The sequence below is a fragment of the Canis aureus genome, chromosome 11, assembly GCF_053574225.1.
Source record: "Canis aureus isolate CA01 chromosome 11, VMU_Caureus_v.1.0, whole genome shotgun sequence".
Classification (NCBI taxonomy): domain Eukaryota; kingdom Metazoa; phylum Chordata; class Mammalia; order Carnivora; family Canidae; genus Canis; species Canis aureus.
The window spans coordinates 53,854,159-53,875,078 of NC_135621.1; the positions used below are offsets into that span (position 1 = coordinate 53,854,159).

General features: G+C 37.9%; 1 protein-coding gene across 12 annotated transcripts in view; it reads left to right on the forward strand.

Annotated features, from left to right (window-relative positions):
* LOC144324117 (uncharacterized) overlaps positions 1-20,920 on the forward strand; it is a 582,294-nt gene that overhangs the window by 331,602 nt on the left and 229,772 nt on the right. The window contains exon 6 of one of the 12 annotated variants that reach the window (XM_077915338.1): positions 9,172-9,293. The exons of the other annotated variants lie outside the window; for them this stretch is intronic. The gene's annotated coding sequence lies outside the window, so the exon portion shown is untranslated. The remainder of the gene's footprint in view (positions 1-9,171; positions 9,294-20,920) is intronic. 12 annotated transcript variants of the gene reach the window in all.

Genomic DNA, 20,920 nt, shown 5'->3' on the forward strand with positions numbered 1-20,920 from the left:
CTGAATTTGATAATTTTATAAAAAATATGGTATTTCTGAAAATGTCATTGTTCTCCTAAGATACATGCTGAAGTACTTAGGGTTAAGTATTTAGGGTCACGATGTTTGTAATTAATTTGAAGTGCTTCATTAAAATGGCCCATGATAAGTAAACATACACAGTGACAATAATATATAAATGTATATTATTACTGTGAGGGAGAATGCAAAGTAAGATATTTATAATTAGTGAATCTAGGTGAAGAGACAAGTGTTTATTGTGCTATTCTTGCAATTTAAAATAATCAGTTTGGAGAACAATTCTCTTAGGTTTGAAAATACACGTAAACTATATCATAATAATCCCACTGCTAGATGTGTCTTCAGGAAAAAATATGTGTGCATGTCTACTAATAGCCATGTACAAGAATGTTCAGAGTATTATTGTTTGCAATGATCCAAAATTGGAAACACTTAAATTGGAAACACAAAATTGGAAACACTTAAATTTCTATTAACAACAGAGTGGATAATTTATGACATAAACACACAGTAGAATACTATACAGCAATGGAAGTAAATTAATTACAACTATAGACAATAATATTCATGATTCTCACAAATATAATATTGAATGAAAGAAGCCAGAATTAAAAAGAAGGCATACTGTGTAATTCTGTCCTAGTTGACAGGTGCCTAATTAAGTGGCATCAGTGTAAGTAAAAGTAATTTATTACCGTACAAGTATTTGTAGGAGGGAAGGTGATGGTTAGGGTTTGAAAGGAGCTTATTCAACATTTGTGTGCTGGTAAGAGCCTAGACCTTGACCTGAGAGTGGGTCCATGGATATTTGCCTTACAATTCACTGAGGTGAACATTTACATTTTATGTACTTGCTGTATTTGTGTTTTATTTCAAGACCAAAATTATTTTTTTAAAAATGAGAAAGAAATAATCACTCTGATTGCTCTCTGGCAAATGGACTTGAATAATTCAGAATGGAAACAGGGAGATAGGAGGAATTTACCAGAGTCTGAGTGACAGAAAGTGGTGGTGTGAATGATGGCCAGGGAAATAGAGCTAAGTGGATGCATTCCAGTTATAATTTGGAGGTAGAGTTGATGAGACTCATAATGGAATGTATATGTTAAGACTAAATCTTACTCCCTCCAAAAAGAAGGTGTGAAGAATGGCATCTTGGTTTTTAGACTGAGTTTTTAGACGAGGCAGTTTTTAGACTAAAAACCTGGTTTTTAGACTAGACAACTGATGGGGGCACTATGATGGAAAAGGACATGGAAGGAACAGTTTTGAAGGAAGAAACTATTAATTTATTTTTGGAGTTTATACAGAGATAAGGCAGTGGAGACCAGGGCCAAATCTCAGGGCGCTCTGGAGATTGTGGTGTCATGGAAGGAAAGAGAAAAGAGTGTTTCAAGAAGGAGAAATTAGTCAAACAAGGTGATGACAGAGAAATGACTTTTGAATTAAGCAAGGTGAAGATTATTAGTAATTGTTGCAAGAACAGTTTTGATGGAGAGGGTGGTAGGGCTGTAAGCGTGTTTGAAATGAGTAAAGAGACGGTGAAAATGAGGAAGTTAAGAGGGCAAGAACTGAAAACTCTTAAGACATTTTGTGTGAAAATAAACGAGATAAAATAGTGTAGTAGCTAGGCAGAGACAAGTGGTCAGAAACTTTTTTTTTTTTATGAGTAAGAAACAAGGGCCCATTTCTAGGTTGATAAGAATAATTCAATGAAAGGAAAATGATAATGCAGAAGAAAGATGGAATATTTGCAAGGATGAGGTCCTTGAGCAGAAAGAGTTTATGGGTTTTATTGAGCATCCATTATGTGGCAGGCATTGCTCAAGGAACTATAGGTGTTCAGCATAAAAATTCATGTTTTGCCTTCAAGGGCAGCACAGAGCCAGAGGAGAGAGATTAGTAAACTGACAATTGCAGCACAGTATGCTGCTAATATATAGGAATGCATGGAATACTTCACTACAGAACTCCTAAGTGACTCTTGGAAACTGTAGACTTTCTCAAGGAAATTATACTTAAGCTGAATCTTAATGGGTTTATTTAAATCTAAACAAATGCGAGAGGGATAATATAGTAAAAGCTTTTTGTAAATTCACCATTGCTAAATTCCTTAGCTTTACCGCTTGTCACAGTATCCCTGCTTCCAAACATGCATGGGTGAAGATGCACTCACATTGGAATACCTGGCGTTTGTCTAACATGTCACGCTGCTCTATGATGTACAAGGTGTTGACGCTCTGTGAAGTGTCCTCTCCTTTATGGTGAATTTCTGCCCGCCTTTAAAGACTCAGCTTAAAAGCCACTTATATTTTTTACTACCCTTTTAACTGTACAGGCAAAAGAAGTCGCTCTGGTGTCTATGGCCCTGTGGCATGAGGTGATAGTGATTTTTTAAAGGAGGGAGTTACCTTGAATGGTTGCAGGTATGGGCTCTGGTGCCAGGCAGCCTGAGTCAAATTGTAGCTTTGCCATTTCCCAGCTGTGTCACCTTGGGCCAGTTCCTTAATCTATATACGTCCCAGTTTTCTCCTTTCTAGAATGGGAGTAATAAAACTAATCTGCTAGAGTGCAAGTGAGAGAGAGCTTACAAAAAAGGGGGAAGGTGCAGGGGATGTAGCAGCAAGGGACATCCAAGATGAAATTTTCAGTTTGTGGTCTGCCCTGCAGTTCTTCCCTGCTTCCCCTTGACCAGCTTTGTCCACTTTCCCCAGAGAAGAGATGAATATATACATGTTGGAGGGGAAAATGGTCCTGGCTTCTATCTTTGCAAACATAACTGCATTGACTATGAATTGTATGTGATTCTAGAAATGAAACTGGTTTTATTTTTGACAAGATCTTTTTTGTTCTCTGCGTCTCTTTATTTTTTTTTAAGCGTACTGTCCACTTTGCCAATTTGTTCCCATAGAAACCGCTGAAAATTTGCAGCTTGTTTAAGTGGATCTGAGAAGAGGCACAGGTTGTTGTGGGTATGAAATGAGTTTATACTAAAAAGCACTTAGAGCAGCGTCCGGCACGTGAAATATGCTCGATAAATTTTAGCTATTCTTGCTATAATTATATATGTTTTTTCCCCTATGATGATAAGAATAGCTCTTATTTATATTTATTTTTTATATACTGCTACTCTTCTATCACCCAGCCACTTGCCCTTGCATGACATGGAGGAGCTCAGTAAAGGCATATTATAAGGGATGAATGAATGAATTTCCCTCCCCTCTCCTCAGCTGGTTTTACAGCAAGGCTTTTTTCTTGGTATCTCCTTTGGGCTTAGCATACATTTGGACATAAAGCACTCATGGCATAGTGCTGTTTGAATGATTTTTTAAAAGTATTGGCCTCTAAAGATTTCTAAAATTACAGGAATATTAGGAGAGAAGGTACATTAAATCCTTTATGCATTAGTGTGGTTGCTAACAGAATCAAAGGTTGCCAGAATAAAACTTCAAGCTCAAAGAGTGAAATTTCATTCCTTGTTAGGGCATTCCTTTTCAACATCCCTGAACAACGGTCAGTCATTTAAGCTTTACTTAAAAGTAGGTAATCAAGAAACTTCTCTTTGGGGAGAATGTGAACACTGAATGCCAGAGTGGGTGAGACAGAGTTGTTGGTGGTGGTGGAAGGACACAGAAGATGGAAAGAGGGGACACTCAGGAAAAAGGTCCCAATCTTGTGGGTTTGCCTGCAGATCTTGCCTTACTTCCTCTTGGCCAGCCTTGCCCAACTTGCTTGAAGAAAGTGTCATGTGTGTACTGGAGGGAAAATTGGTCCTGATCTCTGTCTTTTGAAATCATAAGTGAATCGACAAGTGACATGTGTGTGATTTTATAAAGGAAGCTGGTTTTATTTTTTGACAAGGTCCTTTGTGTTCTCCCTCTCTTTCTCTCTCTCTCTCTTTCTTTTCAAATGCACTGTCCATTTTGCCAATTTGTTTCCACGGACACCATTGGCAATTTATAGGTTATTTAAGTGGCTCTGAGAGGAGGCAGTAGTAATAAATAAAGCCCTGACATGGGCTATAAATAGCAAGAGTACTCTGGACTGCCATCTTCCACCTGTCTACTTACTACTTAGCAAATCAAGTTTACAATCATTATTTATTTATTTATTTATTTATTTATTTATTTTTTATTTTATTTTTTTTTTACAATCATAATTTAAAGAACAGTAGACTTTCCCCCCCGGATGTGAATGATAGGAGAGAGGTGGAAGCTTACCAATCCCTTATCTTTTTTGTACATTGTAATGGAAGTTGTGGCCAGTCTAAAGAGAAGTAGGCATTTTCAAAAGAACCTATAGGTCATTAGTTGGCATCTGGCCCACTCCCAGCTCTTAGTACTTATTCGTCTCAGGAGAAGTAGGACAACAGTGGCTCCTAAACTGGTTGCAAACAGCAAGGAAGAAAGAGCTGGGGGTTTGTCCTTTTTACTGGAAATAAAAGAGGTAGATGGAGCAGGGAAGAGGTGGTTGCTGAGAGCTTCAATAGATGGATGCCAAGAGTTGGAGGCAATCTCTGCATTGCAGGGGGTCGTTGCCATAGCATCCAAAACAGAGGGGGCAGAGAAGGAAAGCTGGGCCCCAAAGGGATCACTGGCCCAAAAGTAGAGGATTTCTTCCATTCAGATAAGTGTACCTCTTACTCCATTTCCACTCCCTACCTTCCGTAACCATGATGCTTAGATGCCATTCCCTGTTGCTCAAGCTTAATTTAGGTGGAAGAATGTAAAGAAGCCTGATATTCTTAAGAAATAAAAGAGGAAAAGAAATAATGGTGCATAAACTATAAGAATAGAGATATAGAGAGGGGCATAGAGATAGAGGGATAAATTCAAGACTATGTTGAAGGAGAAAAATAGATCGATAAATTCTAGTGGTAAATATTTTAAGATTGACTAACAAAAAAATCAGGAATTATTCATCTACCACTTTTCCAGCATTCTGTTAGGCACAGTGGGGAAAAAAAAAAAAGGAAAGTCAAAATTTCTTCCTTGGAAAATTGACAATAGATGAAGGAAAATTTGAATGTCAAAACAAAGTTTGTTTCTCTAATCCCATAGGTCTTTTCTATTGAAGAAGAAAGAATTAAAGCTGGAATAATGGTAGATGGAAAGTCTTAACTTTGGACAAGGCCAAACAGCCCTAGAATTGCAGGCTCTCTTGTTGCTGTAGATTAGTTCTGAACCAGTATCAATCAAGGATGTCAACTGTTCTGTGATCAAATACTTCGGAAAATAAGAGTTGTGGTACTCTTCTATGGTAATGAGGTCAGCACGTGAACTTTAGCAGTCATACCAGTTTCCCAGTTTTGGGCCAAATATTTGCTGTAATGCTTAGTTGGGATCTTACTTATCAATAGCAAGAAGCGGTAGAAACGAGGAGCTAAGAAGAGGCTGATTGCTATGCAGGACTGCTTAAAGTTGTTCTCACGAACTAGATGTTCTAGTTAGCTCAGCGTGGAAGAGGGGTGGAATCTAGAAAATTCTTGTCTGATTCCTCTCCATATACACATAGATGAGAATCTCTAGGAAGTATAGAGATGGCACTCTTACAGTTTAGAGTGCCGAAATAGATACGATTTAGTGGTGTGTTTTAAAGGATACTCGTCCCATTGATCAGTTCCAATATCTTGAAATTGCACTGTGATTATATGAGGTGAGGGGCTCTGAGTAAGTGAGGTAACAGAAAAATTGAAAAGATACTTGGGGCCATGGTGTACATTAATGATGATGATAATTAGAAATAAAGATCTAATGGGGAGTCTAAACCTCACTAAGGAGCAAGAGAAACTTCAAAAAAAGGGCTAGTAAAGGTGAATCACCTTTTTAAGAAACCTAAGGAACAGGCCAAGTGGGCCAAGTGGGTAAAATACCCTTTGAAAGATGTACTCCTGTACAAGATGCTGAGAAACTTGTCTATTGACAGTTTCACCAGCTAGACAGAAGACATGCAAACAGATGAATAGCCGGATAAATATTGCATATAGTAATTATGCACCAGCTATAAATATGGTGAGTTGATGTTTTCTGCCCTCGGGGAAGTGCAGTTAAGATTGGGATAGTGATTTTGATGAGAAGGGAATCAGAACTCAGGGAATCTGAGTTCAGAATTTTAAATAGCCCTGGAGACTGGGTCATCATAATAAAGCATTCTACATCACCAAGGAGAATTTTATTTTCCTGTGTTACTCCCCTGAGGTTTGCATGAGAAGAGGAAGTTAAGATTCTTTCCTGCCTCTTTGTTTCTAGCAGCAAGTTTCTTTGGGCTATGATGTCCATTTGTGTTACAGTGTTTAGCCACAGGCAATCTGGTCTGGTTGCTTTTTTCTTTGCTTGGATGCTCCATTGAAGTAATAATAAGATTAGCTCCAAAAAACCAAACATCTTGACCCCTGTCTTTTCTAAAACTTATTCTCTAAACGTTAGGGAAGTGTAAATTCTGAAGCTAAATCCTGTGGTATAGGGAGGAAAAAAAACCCCTAAGTGCACCTCAGAAAGTTATATCTCTGCTAGTGATTTATGTTTTCTGCTTTGTAAACTGTGATAGAAATATGGTCTTAGATATAAGGATAAAGTGTAATATCCTAGTGTTCAAAATATATATCCCCAGTGCAAAATTTCCCCACTCTGAGTTACTGTGATCTTGGTTAACTGTTTCCTTTCTTTTGCTCTTGAAAAATCTGTTTCCTGTTACTGTGTGACATTCATAGGTCAGTAATGATCATAAGAAGTAGCTGCCCTCCCTTGATTGTCATAAAGGAGATGAACAAAGGAAGTGATCCTTATTGGCATGTGATTTTATCTATTGTGGGTTAGTCCCGAGTTTCTGGAGGAGGAGAACCAGGACCTCTGGACTCATGCTCACATCATAGATTCTTGTGTATTCCTCTACTGGACTTCTTTAACATGAGAGTGCTTAGAACCTATCTGTACTGAAAGATAGTTCTTTGATTCCTTACCACTTGCTGGCTTGAGTTTAGATTTCTTACCATGGTATCCAAAGTCCTTCATAATATGGCCCTGACCATGCTAAGTCTCACTGTACCTTTCTGTCCAGTGATCACTCTTGCCTAGAATCACCTCCAGCCCACCACACCTTCATTTTGTCTTGCTTTTGAATATTATGCCTTTGCTTGGAATGCCATTATGTTGCTCTCTTTATCATACACCCTTTCCAAGTCTTCCTGACCTACTCATTTTCAAAGATCTGGCTTAAAAGTTACCTCTGTGAAGCCTTCCTAAATGACTCGTCTGATGCAGATATGATACAATATATGAACTTGTTTCTTTTCTAATTGGCTTGCTCAAAGTTAAGGATGGTTTCTCATTATCCCCTATATTCCTCACTGTCCAGCAGAATTCTTAATACATACTAAACACCCAGTAGGGAAAAAAATGTAGAAGTAATGGATAGATGCAAATATTTATTTTTTTAAAAAGAACAACTACATTAAAAATTACATATGTATTTTTGAACATGTAATTCATATTTACATATTTATTTTGTCACTGAAAAATAAAAATTTAAATTCAAAAGAAAATCACAAAGTCTAATCTTTATTTTTAGCCCATAGTAGAACTTAAGATTTACATGAAATAGATAATTATTTTGATACTCTATTTCTGCACTACAAGCTACTCTAAAACCTAGAGACCTAAAATGAAAATCAATTATGTCATTCAAAATTTTGTGGGTCAAGAACTCAGGAAGGATTTGACTGGATAGTTGTTGGTTCCTACAGTTGGAGAATCTCCTCCAAGATAGTTGCTTTCTACCTGGGTACTTTGGTGCTCTTTGGCCTCTCTCTCTGTCCATGTGACCTCTCATCCTCCAGGGCTTCTTCAACTGGCTTGTACTTGTCACCTGATGCTCTCTGAGAAGATGAACTTCTTACCTGATGGCTGCCTCCCAGAGGCAGGAAGGGATGCTCCCAGGCCAGGCAAGGACTATTCCTAGAATTGGCACTGGTCATCTCCTTGATACCTCAGTGTCAAAGCAGAAAGAATCCAGCCAGATTTGATGGGGTGGAGAAATGGACACCACCTTGTAATGGGATGTGGTAAGATTGCATAGAAGAAAAGCATGTGAAGTGGAGCATGTTTTTGCAGCCATTTTTTGGAAATATAACCTATGACATAATTAATACACATTTGATAAATCAGTGTCCGTGGGATCTGGTCATAAAAATAAAATAACCCTCTAGAAATGCTCAGGTACTCTTACTGTGATAACGTTTAATTCATTGTAAGCTTCTTTTTGTAGTCTCTGTGCCATAGAGATGGAATCTCTAAGGAAGCAAAGAGAAACCCAACCTATTATCCTCATCTAGATCTTTTGATCACATTTATCTTATCTCATGTACTTACTATATAATCACAAGTGAGAGGAAGTTCCACTTCATATTGTATTTACTCTTGTAGAACACGTTTCCCCAAAAAGTGGCTTTAGATAAATTCATGAGTAATAGATCTTTACTGGGTTAAAGAAAACTAGGAGTCTTGGAGATATATCCCTTGCCTTTGAGGCTGACGGCATATAGAGTGAGGTTTTTCAAGCCATAAACTGTGACCTATTAGCAGATCATGAAATTGGTTCAGTGGGCTGGGGTTTGTAGTTAAAAATAAAAGGAAATTGAATGGAAGGCAAAATATCAGTTACACATAACACATAAATATGTATAGGTGTGTTTTTTACACGTGTATGTGAGTACATATTACAGTTCAAACTCTATTCCTAACTGTAAACCACAGTCAAAAATGTTTTTAAAGCCTCTAAATAGAGTATCTGTGTCCTCTTGTGAACCTTCTCTTGGTTCCACTTTGAAAGGCAAAACACAGGGCTAGAGGGACCACTGGCTTGATCCAGCATGGCATTTCTGATATTCTTATGAAAAATATTTTGTTTGGGGCCCAGAATGACAAATAGCTCAGGGTCCAATAGAAACATCATTTTCTAGGAGAAGAAATTGCTTTACAGACAGTGTACAGCAAAATAAAATATCTCACCTCTACAGCTTATGCCCTCTGTCGCCGATAAAGAGTTTTTATATAAGACTTTTTTTTCTTTCTCTCTTTTCAAACTTACATTTGGTTGAATAGATTTCCCAAGAGCTTAATTCCTCACCTATCCAATGTTTCTGACCCTTGACAGGCTACAAGAAGTGGAACAGGTTAGATCCTGAAGTACTGAGAAATGCCTAGGTGTGCAGTGGTTGGACTGGTAACCTTTTCCTGCACCATCCTCAGCACAAGTGTGGGGGCTTGGACACAGAGGTATTTTTTTCAGACTCATATATTCACAAGTCACTCAGTCTTCTTCCCTCCGACAAAATATTTCACCATTCCTATCTTGTCCACACCCATAAAAGCACAATGGTTTTATTTTAGTGCCTATTGTTGACTCTAAATCAAGACCCTTTAAGATTATAATTTGTTATGAATAGTAAATATAGTTTACAAAGTGCTTTTCAAATACACTTTCATTTACTATTCAGAACAAATTTAAGTGCTGGTTATCATAAATATTTTCATTTCAAAGTTGGAGAAGTTAAGGCTCAAGGAGGTTAAGTTGCTTGCTAAGGGTCATACGCATATATTAAACAGCAGGCTCATATCACTGGGTGATATGCTATATGTTGGCAAATTGAACTCCAATAAAAACAAACAAAAAACAACAACAACAAAAAACAGCAGGCTCATAACTTGACTTTTGACTCCAAATCCTATATCATGCTGCCCTTGGCCAGGGAAAAATGGGCCTGAACTAGCTCTCTGGACTTGCACAATTTTCTCGATTTTATTTTAAGTTTCTTTCCTAAGGATGCCTTGAGGGCATCTATCCATTTATTGGTCCAGCTCTCAAAATCAGGAAATAGTTCAAATTCTGCCCTACTTCTAAAAGTCAATGTCACTGTAAAAAAAAAAAAAAAAAAAAAAAAGTGACATAAGGGAAAGTATCCAATTATGGTCAATGAGAGATAGTTAACATAGGCACCGTGTCTGTGTTGAGCTTGTCAGATTTCTGTATCTCTGCCTTGATTTGGGCAAGTGGCTGCTGAGCCTCCAAAGTATTTGTTTGTGATTAAAATAGGGAGACATCATATGACCCCACTGTGTTGTTCTTAGAAAGGTATGCTCTTTAGGAGTGTGTAATATGTAAAGGAGAGGTAGCAATAATTTTGGTTGGACATTTTTTGTGTTAATTTCCCAAATACCTTAGGAACTTGTCAGTTTAGTATAATCATTGTAAGTTAACCAGCAAGGTTTTTCTACTGATTCTGTGCTATGGGGTGAATTATATTTCATTAGCTAAATAAGTTAGGATAATTATAACATAACAAGCTATATTATTTTACACTTTGTTATAGTACTAACATCTCTTTCTTAATGCAATACTGATGAAACTCTCATTTCCATGTGACCCAGAGAAATGTCTTCTCTGTTCTCACCTTTTATATAATTCTTTTAGATATATTTTTAAATATTATATTAGTAGGTAAAGGTCTGAACATCCTAATATTAGGGCTAATACCCTAATTACAGACATAATTCACATATCACAGGCCTGAATAATAGAAGTCTATAAAATAATGATACAATTACATTGATACCCAAATTATTGTAGATACCCAAATTATTATCTACAATAGTTCAGGAAGTCTCTTCTTTTTGTCACATTGTTCTTACTCAGAGTCTGCTTATACTTTCTCCACAAATCAGCTTGATGTTCTCTTCCTCTCCCAGCCAGCCTCTGGCTCCTGACTGCTACTCTGAGCCTTTCACTGCTTGCCTTTTTAAGTCCAACTTCCTTTAGGTTCACCTGTTTCTTCTGCACTACCATCTCCAGGGAAGTAGATATTGCCAATTATCTCAGCTCTGGCCTACAGAGGGGACATGGCTTTCTCTTGAGTTACTTCTTAGGACATATGGCCAGGTCCTCCAACTATACAAAAAGAAGTCATTCCTAAAGACCATCTACCCAAATCAGATTTTTCAGAGTTCCTTGGTGGATAGGTTCCCTGTCTGGCTCCCTGATGTTCACCATATGACAGGAACAAGCTTATATAATCCTCATTTTATACCAGTTACTGAAAATCTTCAGAGTTCTCTCTACTTGAGAATCCAGACTCAGCAGAAATCCTCTGATTCAGAAAAAGAGCTGTCACTGACCCTAAGATACATGGGTAACACTTACTTTACCTCTATTGCAGTCTAATGGGGTTTTTGCAAAGCATTCTCTCCTAGAACAAGAGATTCCAGAGATTCCTTGTTCCAGAGACAAACTTCAGAAACGCAAATAATTGACACCTTTTGACATAGAGGTTTTTCCTGCTCTGAACATAATGATTAAGGCTTGGATACCCCATTATGTAGGAGAATTCTACATCTTGTCATTTGCAGTTGCCCAAAAGTTCAAAACTTCACAACTATTGATGTATCAACGATAGGCAGTTATTTATGTTTGTGATTTATATGTTGAGTGTTTAGAATTTGGGAGTACCAATTTCCCTAAAATTTGGGAAATGGAGAAAGAGTATGTTTGTCCATAAACCCATGACTACCGATCTTCAACTATTTATATTTTAGAAACTTTTTCACAAGTTTCCATTTGATTTTTCATTTTTTTACTTCCTACCCCATGCACACAGGCTCCCTATCCCACACCCTCAATAAGGTGTGGAACATGTTGGTTTCTTAGAGCCAAACTTAAACTATTCCTATTCTACTGCCTCTTCTTCCCCAAAATCTGGAGCCTGAAGATGAAATGGGGAAGTGATTTTCCAGTGCTTCTGTCTGCGGCATGTTCTTCCCCAAGCCTGAAAGTCCATCAACATCCCAGTGGTTTTGCTTAGCTGTTTATGTTGATCCGATTATCCAAATAACAATGGAATTGACAATTCATTTCTGTCAACTTGTTCCTTGCTTAGGGCATACCAATTGGAAGGGACTTACATTGTCTTCTCTAACATTTATTGTGAAGAACAGTTGTTTCTGTAGCTTCCAAGATCATCTCTTACCAGCTGAGATGGAACCCTGAACCAAACTCCCATATGCACTTAAACCAGTTGGAGTCTGTGTACCCACAGCTCATAATTCCCACTACCGATCATTCATAGAAGCATTGCCTATTTGGCTAAGAGGTAGCAGGTCCTGGGAAAAGAGGATGAATAGGGATGCACAAGTGAGGAAAAAATTGTGATTCTAAAAGTATAAATAAAATCTCTAATTATAAATGACTGAACACATAAGAGCCAGAATTTATTTTTGGATTACATTTTCAACATATTTGTTTAATTCATGTGTTTCTCTCTCTCTCTCTCTCATATGCACACACACAGCTAAATATAAATAATAAAAAGTCCTGTAATTATATAAGACCACTAAACCAACCTCTCTAGTTTACAGAGCAAATTTAGTGTTATGGTGTTCTTCCTTACTTAGCTGGCATCCATGCTGATTTGCATTAGATGTGTAGCCTTTTGTGAGACCAACTAATATGAATGAGGGGTTTATTTGGTACATGAGAATTTATAAGTGCTTAGTCAGTTTCTCTGTTATTCCTTCTTTCTCTCCTCTTTTCTTCCTTCTTTTAAAGAAGTCATTGAATGCCTACTATACATACAGCACTATCTAAGTTCTGTGAAGGATTAAAAAAAATAATAAATGATGACATCATTGCTCTCCAGGATATTTTAATATGGGTAAATAAACAAAAGCACAGGGCACATTAACTGCTGTATAATAATAATGATAATAATATGATTTTTGTCATATGTTAGTGTATGTGCCACTAAATGGCAAAAGGACAATACAGACTAGATATTGAGAGAAGGGAAAGAGTGTGAGTTGAGGGAATGTTTCACAGAAGTGGTAGGACTGTAACAGAGCTTTTATGAAAATGTAGGTTTGAGATAAATGGAAATAAGGTAAAGGAATGCATTCCAAGTATAAAGCTGAGTATTTGTAAAGCCTCTTCCCATTGAGGAAAATCTGTTGGTGACTTCTTTAGAGCAGAGACGGCGCCTTTTACTACTAAAGGTCCAGCAAAGGCTCTGGAGCCTTGGAGCATTTGGCACATGCTGAATGAATGCTGTGTGCAAGGGTGAATTTCCAAACAAAGCCACAAGGATGTCTACACTCAGCTCTATACCTGAGGCTATATTTTGATAAGGACGATTTATGGAACTAAGTGTCTTATTTGTTTTGCTTTGCTTTGCTTTTTGAGTCTATGATAGTCACTGTGGAGGGATACTATGGGCCATTCTCTAGAAAGAGAATTGTTTTAGGAAGAGATGGGTAATGAATGCAGGAATGCTGATTACTCATAACTTATTAATTAGAGTCCCCAAATAAGAAGTCACCTTATGGTCAAAGATTTCTAGTTATCCTTTCAAATAAAGTAAATCTTGGCAGTCTAAATGCTCTTAGGCTTTTCAATGAGTATCATCTTTACTTTTCCCTTTTCTCATGAACTTAGAATTAATATTTCTTTTATTACAATCAAGGGACCATAAATCAGGACAAGGTGATTTCTTCAATTCTAGCTCAATACCACAGCTGATGAGTTTATGAGGGGAAATGGTCTAAAAGCCACATCTGTCCAAGTTTCCACCTTTGGAGTAAAAGAATAAATAAATAAATAAATAACTTAACTTTTCAAAATATTCTTATAATATTATGGTAGCTGCATATGAATAAAACAATTATATTCTCCACCCCTGAGACATTTTATTCCTTGTGGTGAACTTGGTTCAGTTTAGATGAAGAATTGTCCTTCATCCTTCCTGCTGATAAATAGTAATATGGAATCGATTGGTTCAGCTGTCAATAGTTTTACCTTTTTCTCCAACACTATAGGTACTCATATGCCCTAAAGTTTGAGATCATGTTGGTAATTTGCCAGATTTATTGAGTTATTTGCTTTATTACGCTCTTCAGCTGTAAAAGTAGAAAAAATCCAATTTCTGATGCAGCTTTAATCTAAGTGAATACTCTTGGGAACTAAAGCCATAAATTCAAAATGCACAAAGGTGCTGTATTGGGAGTTAGGGGAGGTGAATGGAGATTTGTTCATGTCACTTAGACTTAGCATCATCCACGTTTCTCAGTGGTAAAAACATAATAGATACTCATTGAAATGCATCAATGTCAGAGAATTTTAGGACTAATTCCATTCAGTCTCTAGGTTCTACAACAATTATTAGGTAAGCTTGATCATATGGTGGTGAATTATGAAACTTCAGTGCTCAGAGTGCCTGGGGAGTGTACCTACCTTTGATGTGACTATGGCCGCTGATGTCTTTCTAGCCTATAGTCTCAAGCAACTCTCCTCAATGATGGTGGCTATGGAAGTGACTGTGAATTTCAAAGAGGAGTCATCCTGCCCAGAGTCTCACAATGTCTTGTTTGCTTTTGTATTAAAATGTCTAGAACTGTGCCTGGAACAAAGGAGGCCCATAGCATAGCATGTTTGTTGAACTGAGTAGTTCTCTTAATGACTGGTATGGGCTACTGCTGTGACTTTTCTTCTATGAATTTATTAAATAGGCATAGACCAAATGAATAACCAGAGAAAAGAAAAGTACCATTTAACTTCCCTTCCTGTCTATCTTGGCCAGAAGAAGTAGAAAGAAGAGGAGATTTTCTCTTTGTTTTCTCTACCAGACCTTTATTTGAGTCCTGATGAATTTCAAATCTTTAAAAACTCCATTGCCTTTCTAAAGTGATTTTAATTTTTTTTTAATTTTTAAATTCATTTTAGCCATATTTGTAGCCATGATTGTTAATTCATTCACTGAAATCCTGTCCCAGGACATCTTTAAAAATCCTAAGTTGACACCAATGAAGTTGAATATATAATGTTCATTTCCAAAACACTCAGATGTAACTGAGAGTGGGAAAATAAGCCAGACTGAGATATCTTCCACAATGCATCATGCTCTCTCACCCCTGTGCCTTTGCACAAACTCTGCTTGACACTCTAGGTATGCTGGTTACTGCATATGCATTCCACAATACCAAGGATCATGACACCTGGGAAACTTTTACTGCATTCTACTCTGGGATAGGGTCCTTCCCTTGGACTCTCACAAATCTCTGTATGTTCACCAACCCTAGTACTTGTTTCACTTTCATAGGCTACTGACTTCAGTTAACCATACACACACACTCACATTCACACACACGCACACATGCTCACACACACAATTATGAATTCCTTAAAGACATGGCACTCTGGAGTTTAACTCATCTATGTTGTCTCTTTGCCTAGCACAATACCTGGCAGATAGTAGGGATGCAATTCCTGTTTTTGAATAAATGAGTGAAGCTATTGCAAAGAAATTATCCAGTACAATTAGACAAAAACATGGGAGAAGATGAAGGCTGGAAAGATTGTTTCAGGTATTCCCAGATTGATCTAATTTGTAAATTCACCTAAAATCCTGGGTCAAAGATATTAGGCCTGGGTTTTCCAGTCACTGGGAGGATGAGCATGGTATCTCCTTCTCCTTTCCACAAACTCATCCCCTGAAAAGAATAGAATGACTCTCATCACGTTCCTGAGCATAGAGACAAACATCTGAGCATCCTCTCCACAGATTTTTCTGTATACAAGTTACTAAAATCAGACTCACAATAAAGGGGGAAGGCAATATTCTTAGTTGTTCATCTCCCTCTTCCAGTTTGGGTCTAGGGCTGTACTAGATCTATCCAGATTAGGTGATTGTCATTCATGGGAAAAGAAGGTGCAGCGAACCTCACAGACCTCAAATCTTTTACAATCCTGAAGGAAAAGATAATACTGTTTCCACAAGCTATATTAACACTTAAGCCTTCTTGTCCAGATCTGTGCTGGGTACTATTCTCTTATTTGTGTGGGGTTGTCTGGATGAACGGTACCAAAGGATATGTGATCCAGTTCCTTCTCTCCTGGGGTCTAGAGGTTACAATATGGTCCAAAATAGAGAAAAGTACATCTCTGTTATACATATTTATTTAAAAATATAGATAAAATCAAATGTCATAAATGTATATTCAGCAAGTTACTGGGACTGGTCCAAAGGAGAAAGGTCAGTCATGACTGATGTTATTAGCCACTGAGAAGTGAAATTGTTATACTCTTCAGGTCTCAAGGACACCCACAGCTCTCCAGGTCCTTTTTCATTCCTACTATTAGGCTCTCTCATCCTTGCCTCTTGTCTTGCCTTCAGATTCATCAAATGATCTGAAATGTGGCTCTTAGCTATCTTACCCCATTATTTGCTATTTTGGGGATGATTTCAAGTTCTGTGTGGGGTAACTGTTCCCAAGCCTTGGATTCTTGGTTTCTTAATCTAGTTAATCCTAGTGACATTCCTCCTCAGATCTATCTAGATCCTGATGTCACTAGAATTGTTCCTACTCTAAAATCCTAAATCCAAGCTCAGAAGAGAAGAAAGGAGAAGCAGAGCTTTGAAATGTCCCATCTCAGACATCAAAAAGAAGAGAAAAAGTTGGTAAAGGACAGTGAGAAAGGAAGAAAACCAGAAAGTTGTGGTCACAGGAAAATAAAACGTGATTTTCAGAGATAAGGTGGGGTTAATTGGGTCAAATGCTACTGAGAGGTCGATAACAATAATGAGAGACAAATGGTTGTTGAGTTTGATGGTATTAATATTATCAGTAGGGTACCTGGATGGGTCAGTGGTTGAGTGTCTGCCTTTGGCTTAGGTTGTGATCCCGGGGTCTTAGATCGAGTCCCGCATCAGGCTCCATGATGCCTCTGCCTATGTCTCTGCCTCTCTGTGTCTGTCATGAATAAATAAATAAAATCTTTTAAAAAAAGAAATAAAAATAATATTATCAGTAACATTTGTGAATACAAGTTAGAGCCTGGGAATGGTATCCTAAACAGCACAAGGCTCTGAGTAAATTACTCCCAGGAAGGTACTGTTGACTGGCAGCAGAGAGGAGAGCAGAAAATGAACTGGCTTGTGTACCACTGGAGGTGGGATTTTTGACAAGTCAACTAGAGAGTAGATTCAGAGAGATTTATGAATTCTTCATACCCTAAAAATACTGGGACAGGGTGAGTAGGAAATTGAGTAGCCTAAGGAAAGCAGGAGAACCACAACTAGTATCATTTGGGTAGAGGTGCCAAACAGATGGATAGAACCAAATATGAGTCAAGCAGGGGCTAGAAGTGGAACTAAGTATTTCCTGAACATATGCTGGGCATTGCTCATGAAATAAAGAGGGGATGAAAGGTGGATCAGAGAAGGGATTTCAAGAGAGAAAAGAATGTATATACTAAAGATTTGGGGCAGCTGAAGAACTCAGTGGGTCAAAACTAGCTGCAGAAAGGTTTTTGTCACAAGGCAGAACAGATGCAATGCATATAATCTCTTTAGCTGACCACAGTCTTACCTGTGTTCAGACTTTCATGTAGAGAGAGGAGAGGGATTATTAAAGCTTTCTCTGTTATAAATTACAGTCCCTCAAGTAAAATGTTGATTTGGACCAACTAGTGAATTCTTGGAGCCTCAAAGTACTCATTGTAAATCGAGGGGTAATTTACCCAGTGAGTCACAGGAAACCATTTACTTTGCCATCTTTCCACTGACCTAAGGGATGATAATTCTCAAACTGACCAAACCCAGAACAAAGTTTGTTTCCGATTATATATATATATATATATATATATATATATATATATATATATATCATAGCAATGGAGCTATGTGCCCAGCAGAAGGAAACTTGAAATAGCAATATCCAGAAAAGATGTACTGCTGAGACTCCATCTTTAGCCTCATGCATTATGCCTTTGTTTTAAAAGATGCAGAAATCTAAGCAAGGAACTGGAACAATTTGCTCTGGGCTGGTGACAAATCCTGTGGGCTGGTACATGGCAAGAGGAGTTATCTCATTGTCAGTGCTCTCCTAGCTATTTTTCTAATGTGTCAAGACAACTCAGTAATTGTTTTTTAACCTATGTGATCATTATTCAAACACAAATTGAGTACTTACTATGTAGCTGGGTATAGAAAAATAAATTTGGATGACATGGTCTCTGCCTTTGAGGAACTCACAGGCTAACGGAGGATATAGATACATATCCATTAAAATACTTAGGGGTGTTATTAGTACACAAGTAATGCATATAGTGGATCTCTCTCCAACCTCCATTCCACTTACCTTGTATTAGGCAGTGAGGAGGATGACCCTGGTCTTGGAAGTGAGATTTGTCAACCTTGCCCACTTGTATGTCCTCATTGGACTTTTAAAAAATTTAATATTTAGAATATGCCATTTGTAACTCTGAAGGGACCTGTAGACTTACATAGGTAGCAAACTTTTTTTTTTTTAAAGATTTTTATTTATTTATTCATGAAAGATGAGAGAGTTAGAGAGAGAGAGAGAGAGAGACAGGCAGAGGGAGAAGCAGGCTCCATACAGGGAGCCCGAGATGGGACTTGATCCCCGGTCTCCAGGATCAGGCCCTGGGCTGAAGGCGGTGCTAAACTGTTGACCCACCCAGACTGCCCAGTAGCAAACATTTTAAGCACCTCCCTTAAGCCATAGGTAATCCATAAGGCAGGTTATTAGAACCATTTTATAAATGATTAAATTGAGCCCCTGAGAGGTCAAATAAAGTGTCAGATTCAGTGTGTTTGACAATCACCTGGGAGGTTTGTTAAGCACAGACTCTTAAGTTTCTTTAAGGAAGCTAAGCTTAACATTAACAACAAAAAGATGCATGGAATGAGTTTAGCAAACAGAGATATGTTACTGCCTTTTCAAATAGGGTTACTGTACATCCTGGAAAGGCTTTTTTTGTGTCTCTTAATCTGACACATGGTAATTAGTTCTCCCTTTTCCTCCAGTGATGGTCCCAGGCTCAATAAATGTGTGCTGAATAGTGTTCGCTCTCCTAATTTCCCATTTTGGTACAGTCACAGGACATCTTTTCTATATAGGTAACTTTTGGTTGGGTAAGTTTTACATACCCACTGACTCCCATATTCATTGCATTTGTCACCCCAAATTGTCACTGACCCGTGGAAGACAGAATAGCACGATGGAATAACGTCCACAGCATAGGCTTAATCATTTGGCTGGGTGAAAATGTTCAGCTGAGATAGTCCTCACTGTTAATTTCAGAATGGCATCTCAATTCTAAGATGAAATCAAAATGCATTTCTTTCCATCCTCAGCCATTATCCTTAGGTCACTACTTTCAGGAGCCCTTGTCAGCCCCTTACCCATGTAGCTTTATTCCAAAGAACCTCTAAAGCTGGGCCAGAAAAATAGGCTTTCTGAGGGCATTATAAACCTGTGTGAACTTGTGCTGAGGGCCTCTGCAGAGAGCGTCAAGAGATTATGAGGTGTTTCTTATCAATTCTTTATCCAGTTATTAATATTCCTGCCAGGACTCAGCAATGCCCTCTTGCTTTTCTCCCTTGGGTGAGCACTTTTATCTCCTCCTTCTTTCCACTCTGTTTTTTCCTTCTGCTGTATACCTTGATCTATTTATTTCCTCCATTCCCATTCAATGTGTGTTTTCCTTTGGGCAATTTTCCTGAATTATTTAATAGTCATTCTATTTTGTTCTCCTGTCTACTCCTTCCCCTTGCTTTCTTCTCTTTATTGGTTTGTCTAGGTTCTCTTCTGCTCTAGTGTACAACTGGCCCAGCAATTCTTTTCTTTCTAACCATAAATCATGGCATGGGAATTGTATGAGGACACTAGGCAGGAGAGATGCAGCCCCAGGTAGGTGGACAGGGGAGGAGCTTGTATCAGTTACTGGCTTTCAGGAGGTAACAGGTTTGATCATTTTTCAGAGAACACAGCAGGCAGCTTGTAATTGGTAATAAAGACACATCTTTCTATCATGTTTGCTAGACTGTACCGAACTTGGGTTCACTCTGTCAACAGTCTTCATACTTTTCCACTGAGCTTTTCTTCTGGCAGCTCTGGGTATAAGTAAAGGAAAAATAATCTTAATATTAATAAAAACTTTATTCTAGTTTTCCAATGTTTTTGCGGTTGTTAGTAGCTGGAAAAATAGCTTTCAAAAGGAGAAAACCCTTTTACATATAGGTCCGCACAAATATGCATATCTGCAAACACATTTGGGAAACTTGTTACATTAGGTAAATTAGTTCTTTGGTGACCTTTCTATAAATAGTTTGGCCCCGGAGTCTCTCCATGGAAGGTACCTATTGTCTCCTGTGGTCCTCTCTCCAATCTGGAAAAATAGTATCATAGGATAAAATTGCTAGTTATACGTCAGAGAAAGATTACAACTAGTAGGGATACAAGGCAGGAGGTCTGAACTTACAGAAATAACTTCTGTAAACTATTTTCTGGCATGCTAGTGTGGGAGACACTTTCTCGGGATAATGACAGGCCATATTGATATTTCCCAAATTTTTGCTGCTATTTTTCCCTAATTGTGCAGTAAACTGAGGAGTTGTCAGCCACATGCCTTGTGATCTCCTCTGTCAGTTGTTATTTAGACTGTTCTTTGGAGTAACTTTGACATAGGGATGCCACCCAGTTAGATACTTGTTAGGTCCTCTTTACTCAAGTATAAAACTAGTCATTCATTTACTCATTTCTTCAACCAGTATTTTTTAGCTCCTATATGCAAAGCAATGATAAGTCACATTGAGTAAAAAAGAAATAAAATCTTGTCTTGTGACCTTGTATCCATGGCCATCCAAGTCTCTGTCTTTCATTTAGTAGGAGCAGTAATATATTTTAGTATTCCCTAAATTGTGATCCCTTTGGAACACTGGAGCCATGTGTCATTAATGGGTATTTGGGGAAAAGAAGGTTCCAGGTAAAATAAATAAGTTAACACTGGAAAAAGTAAAGTTAAAACATGTTTTTGTATTGCAAGGACTTCTCAAAGT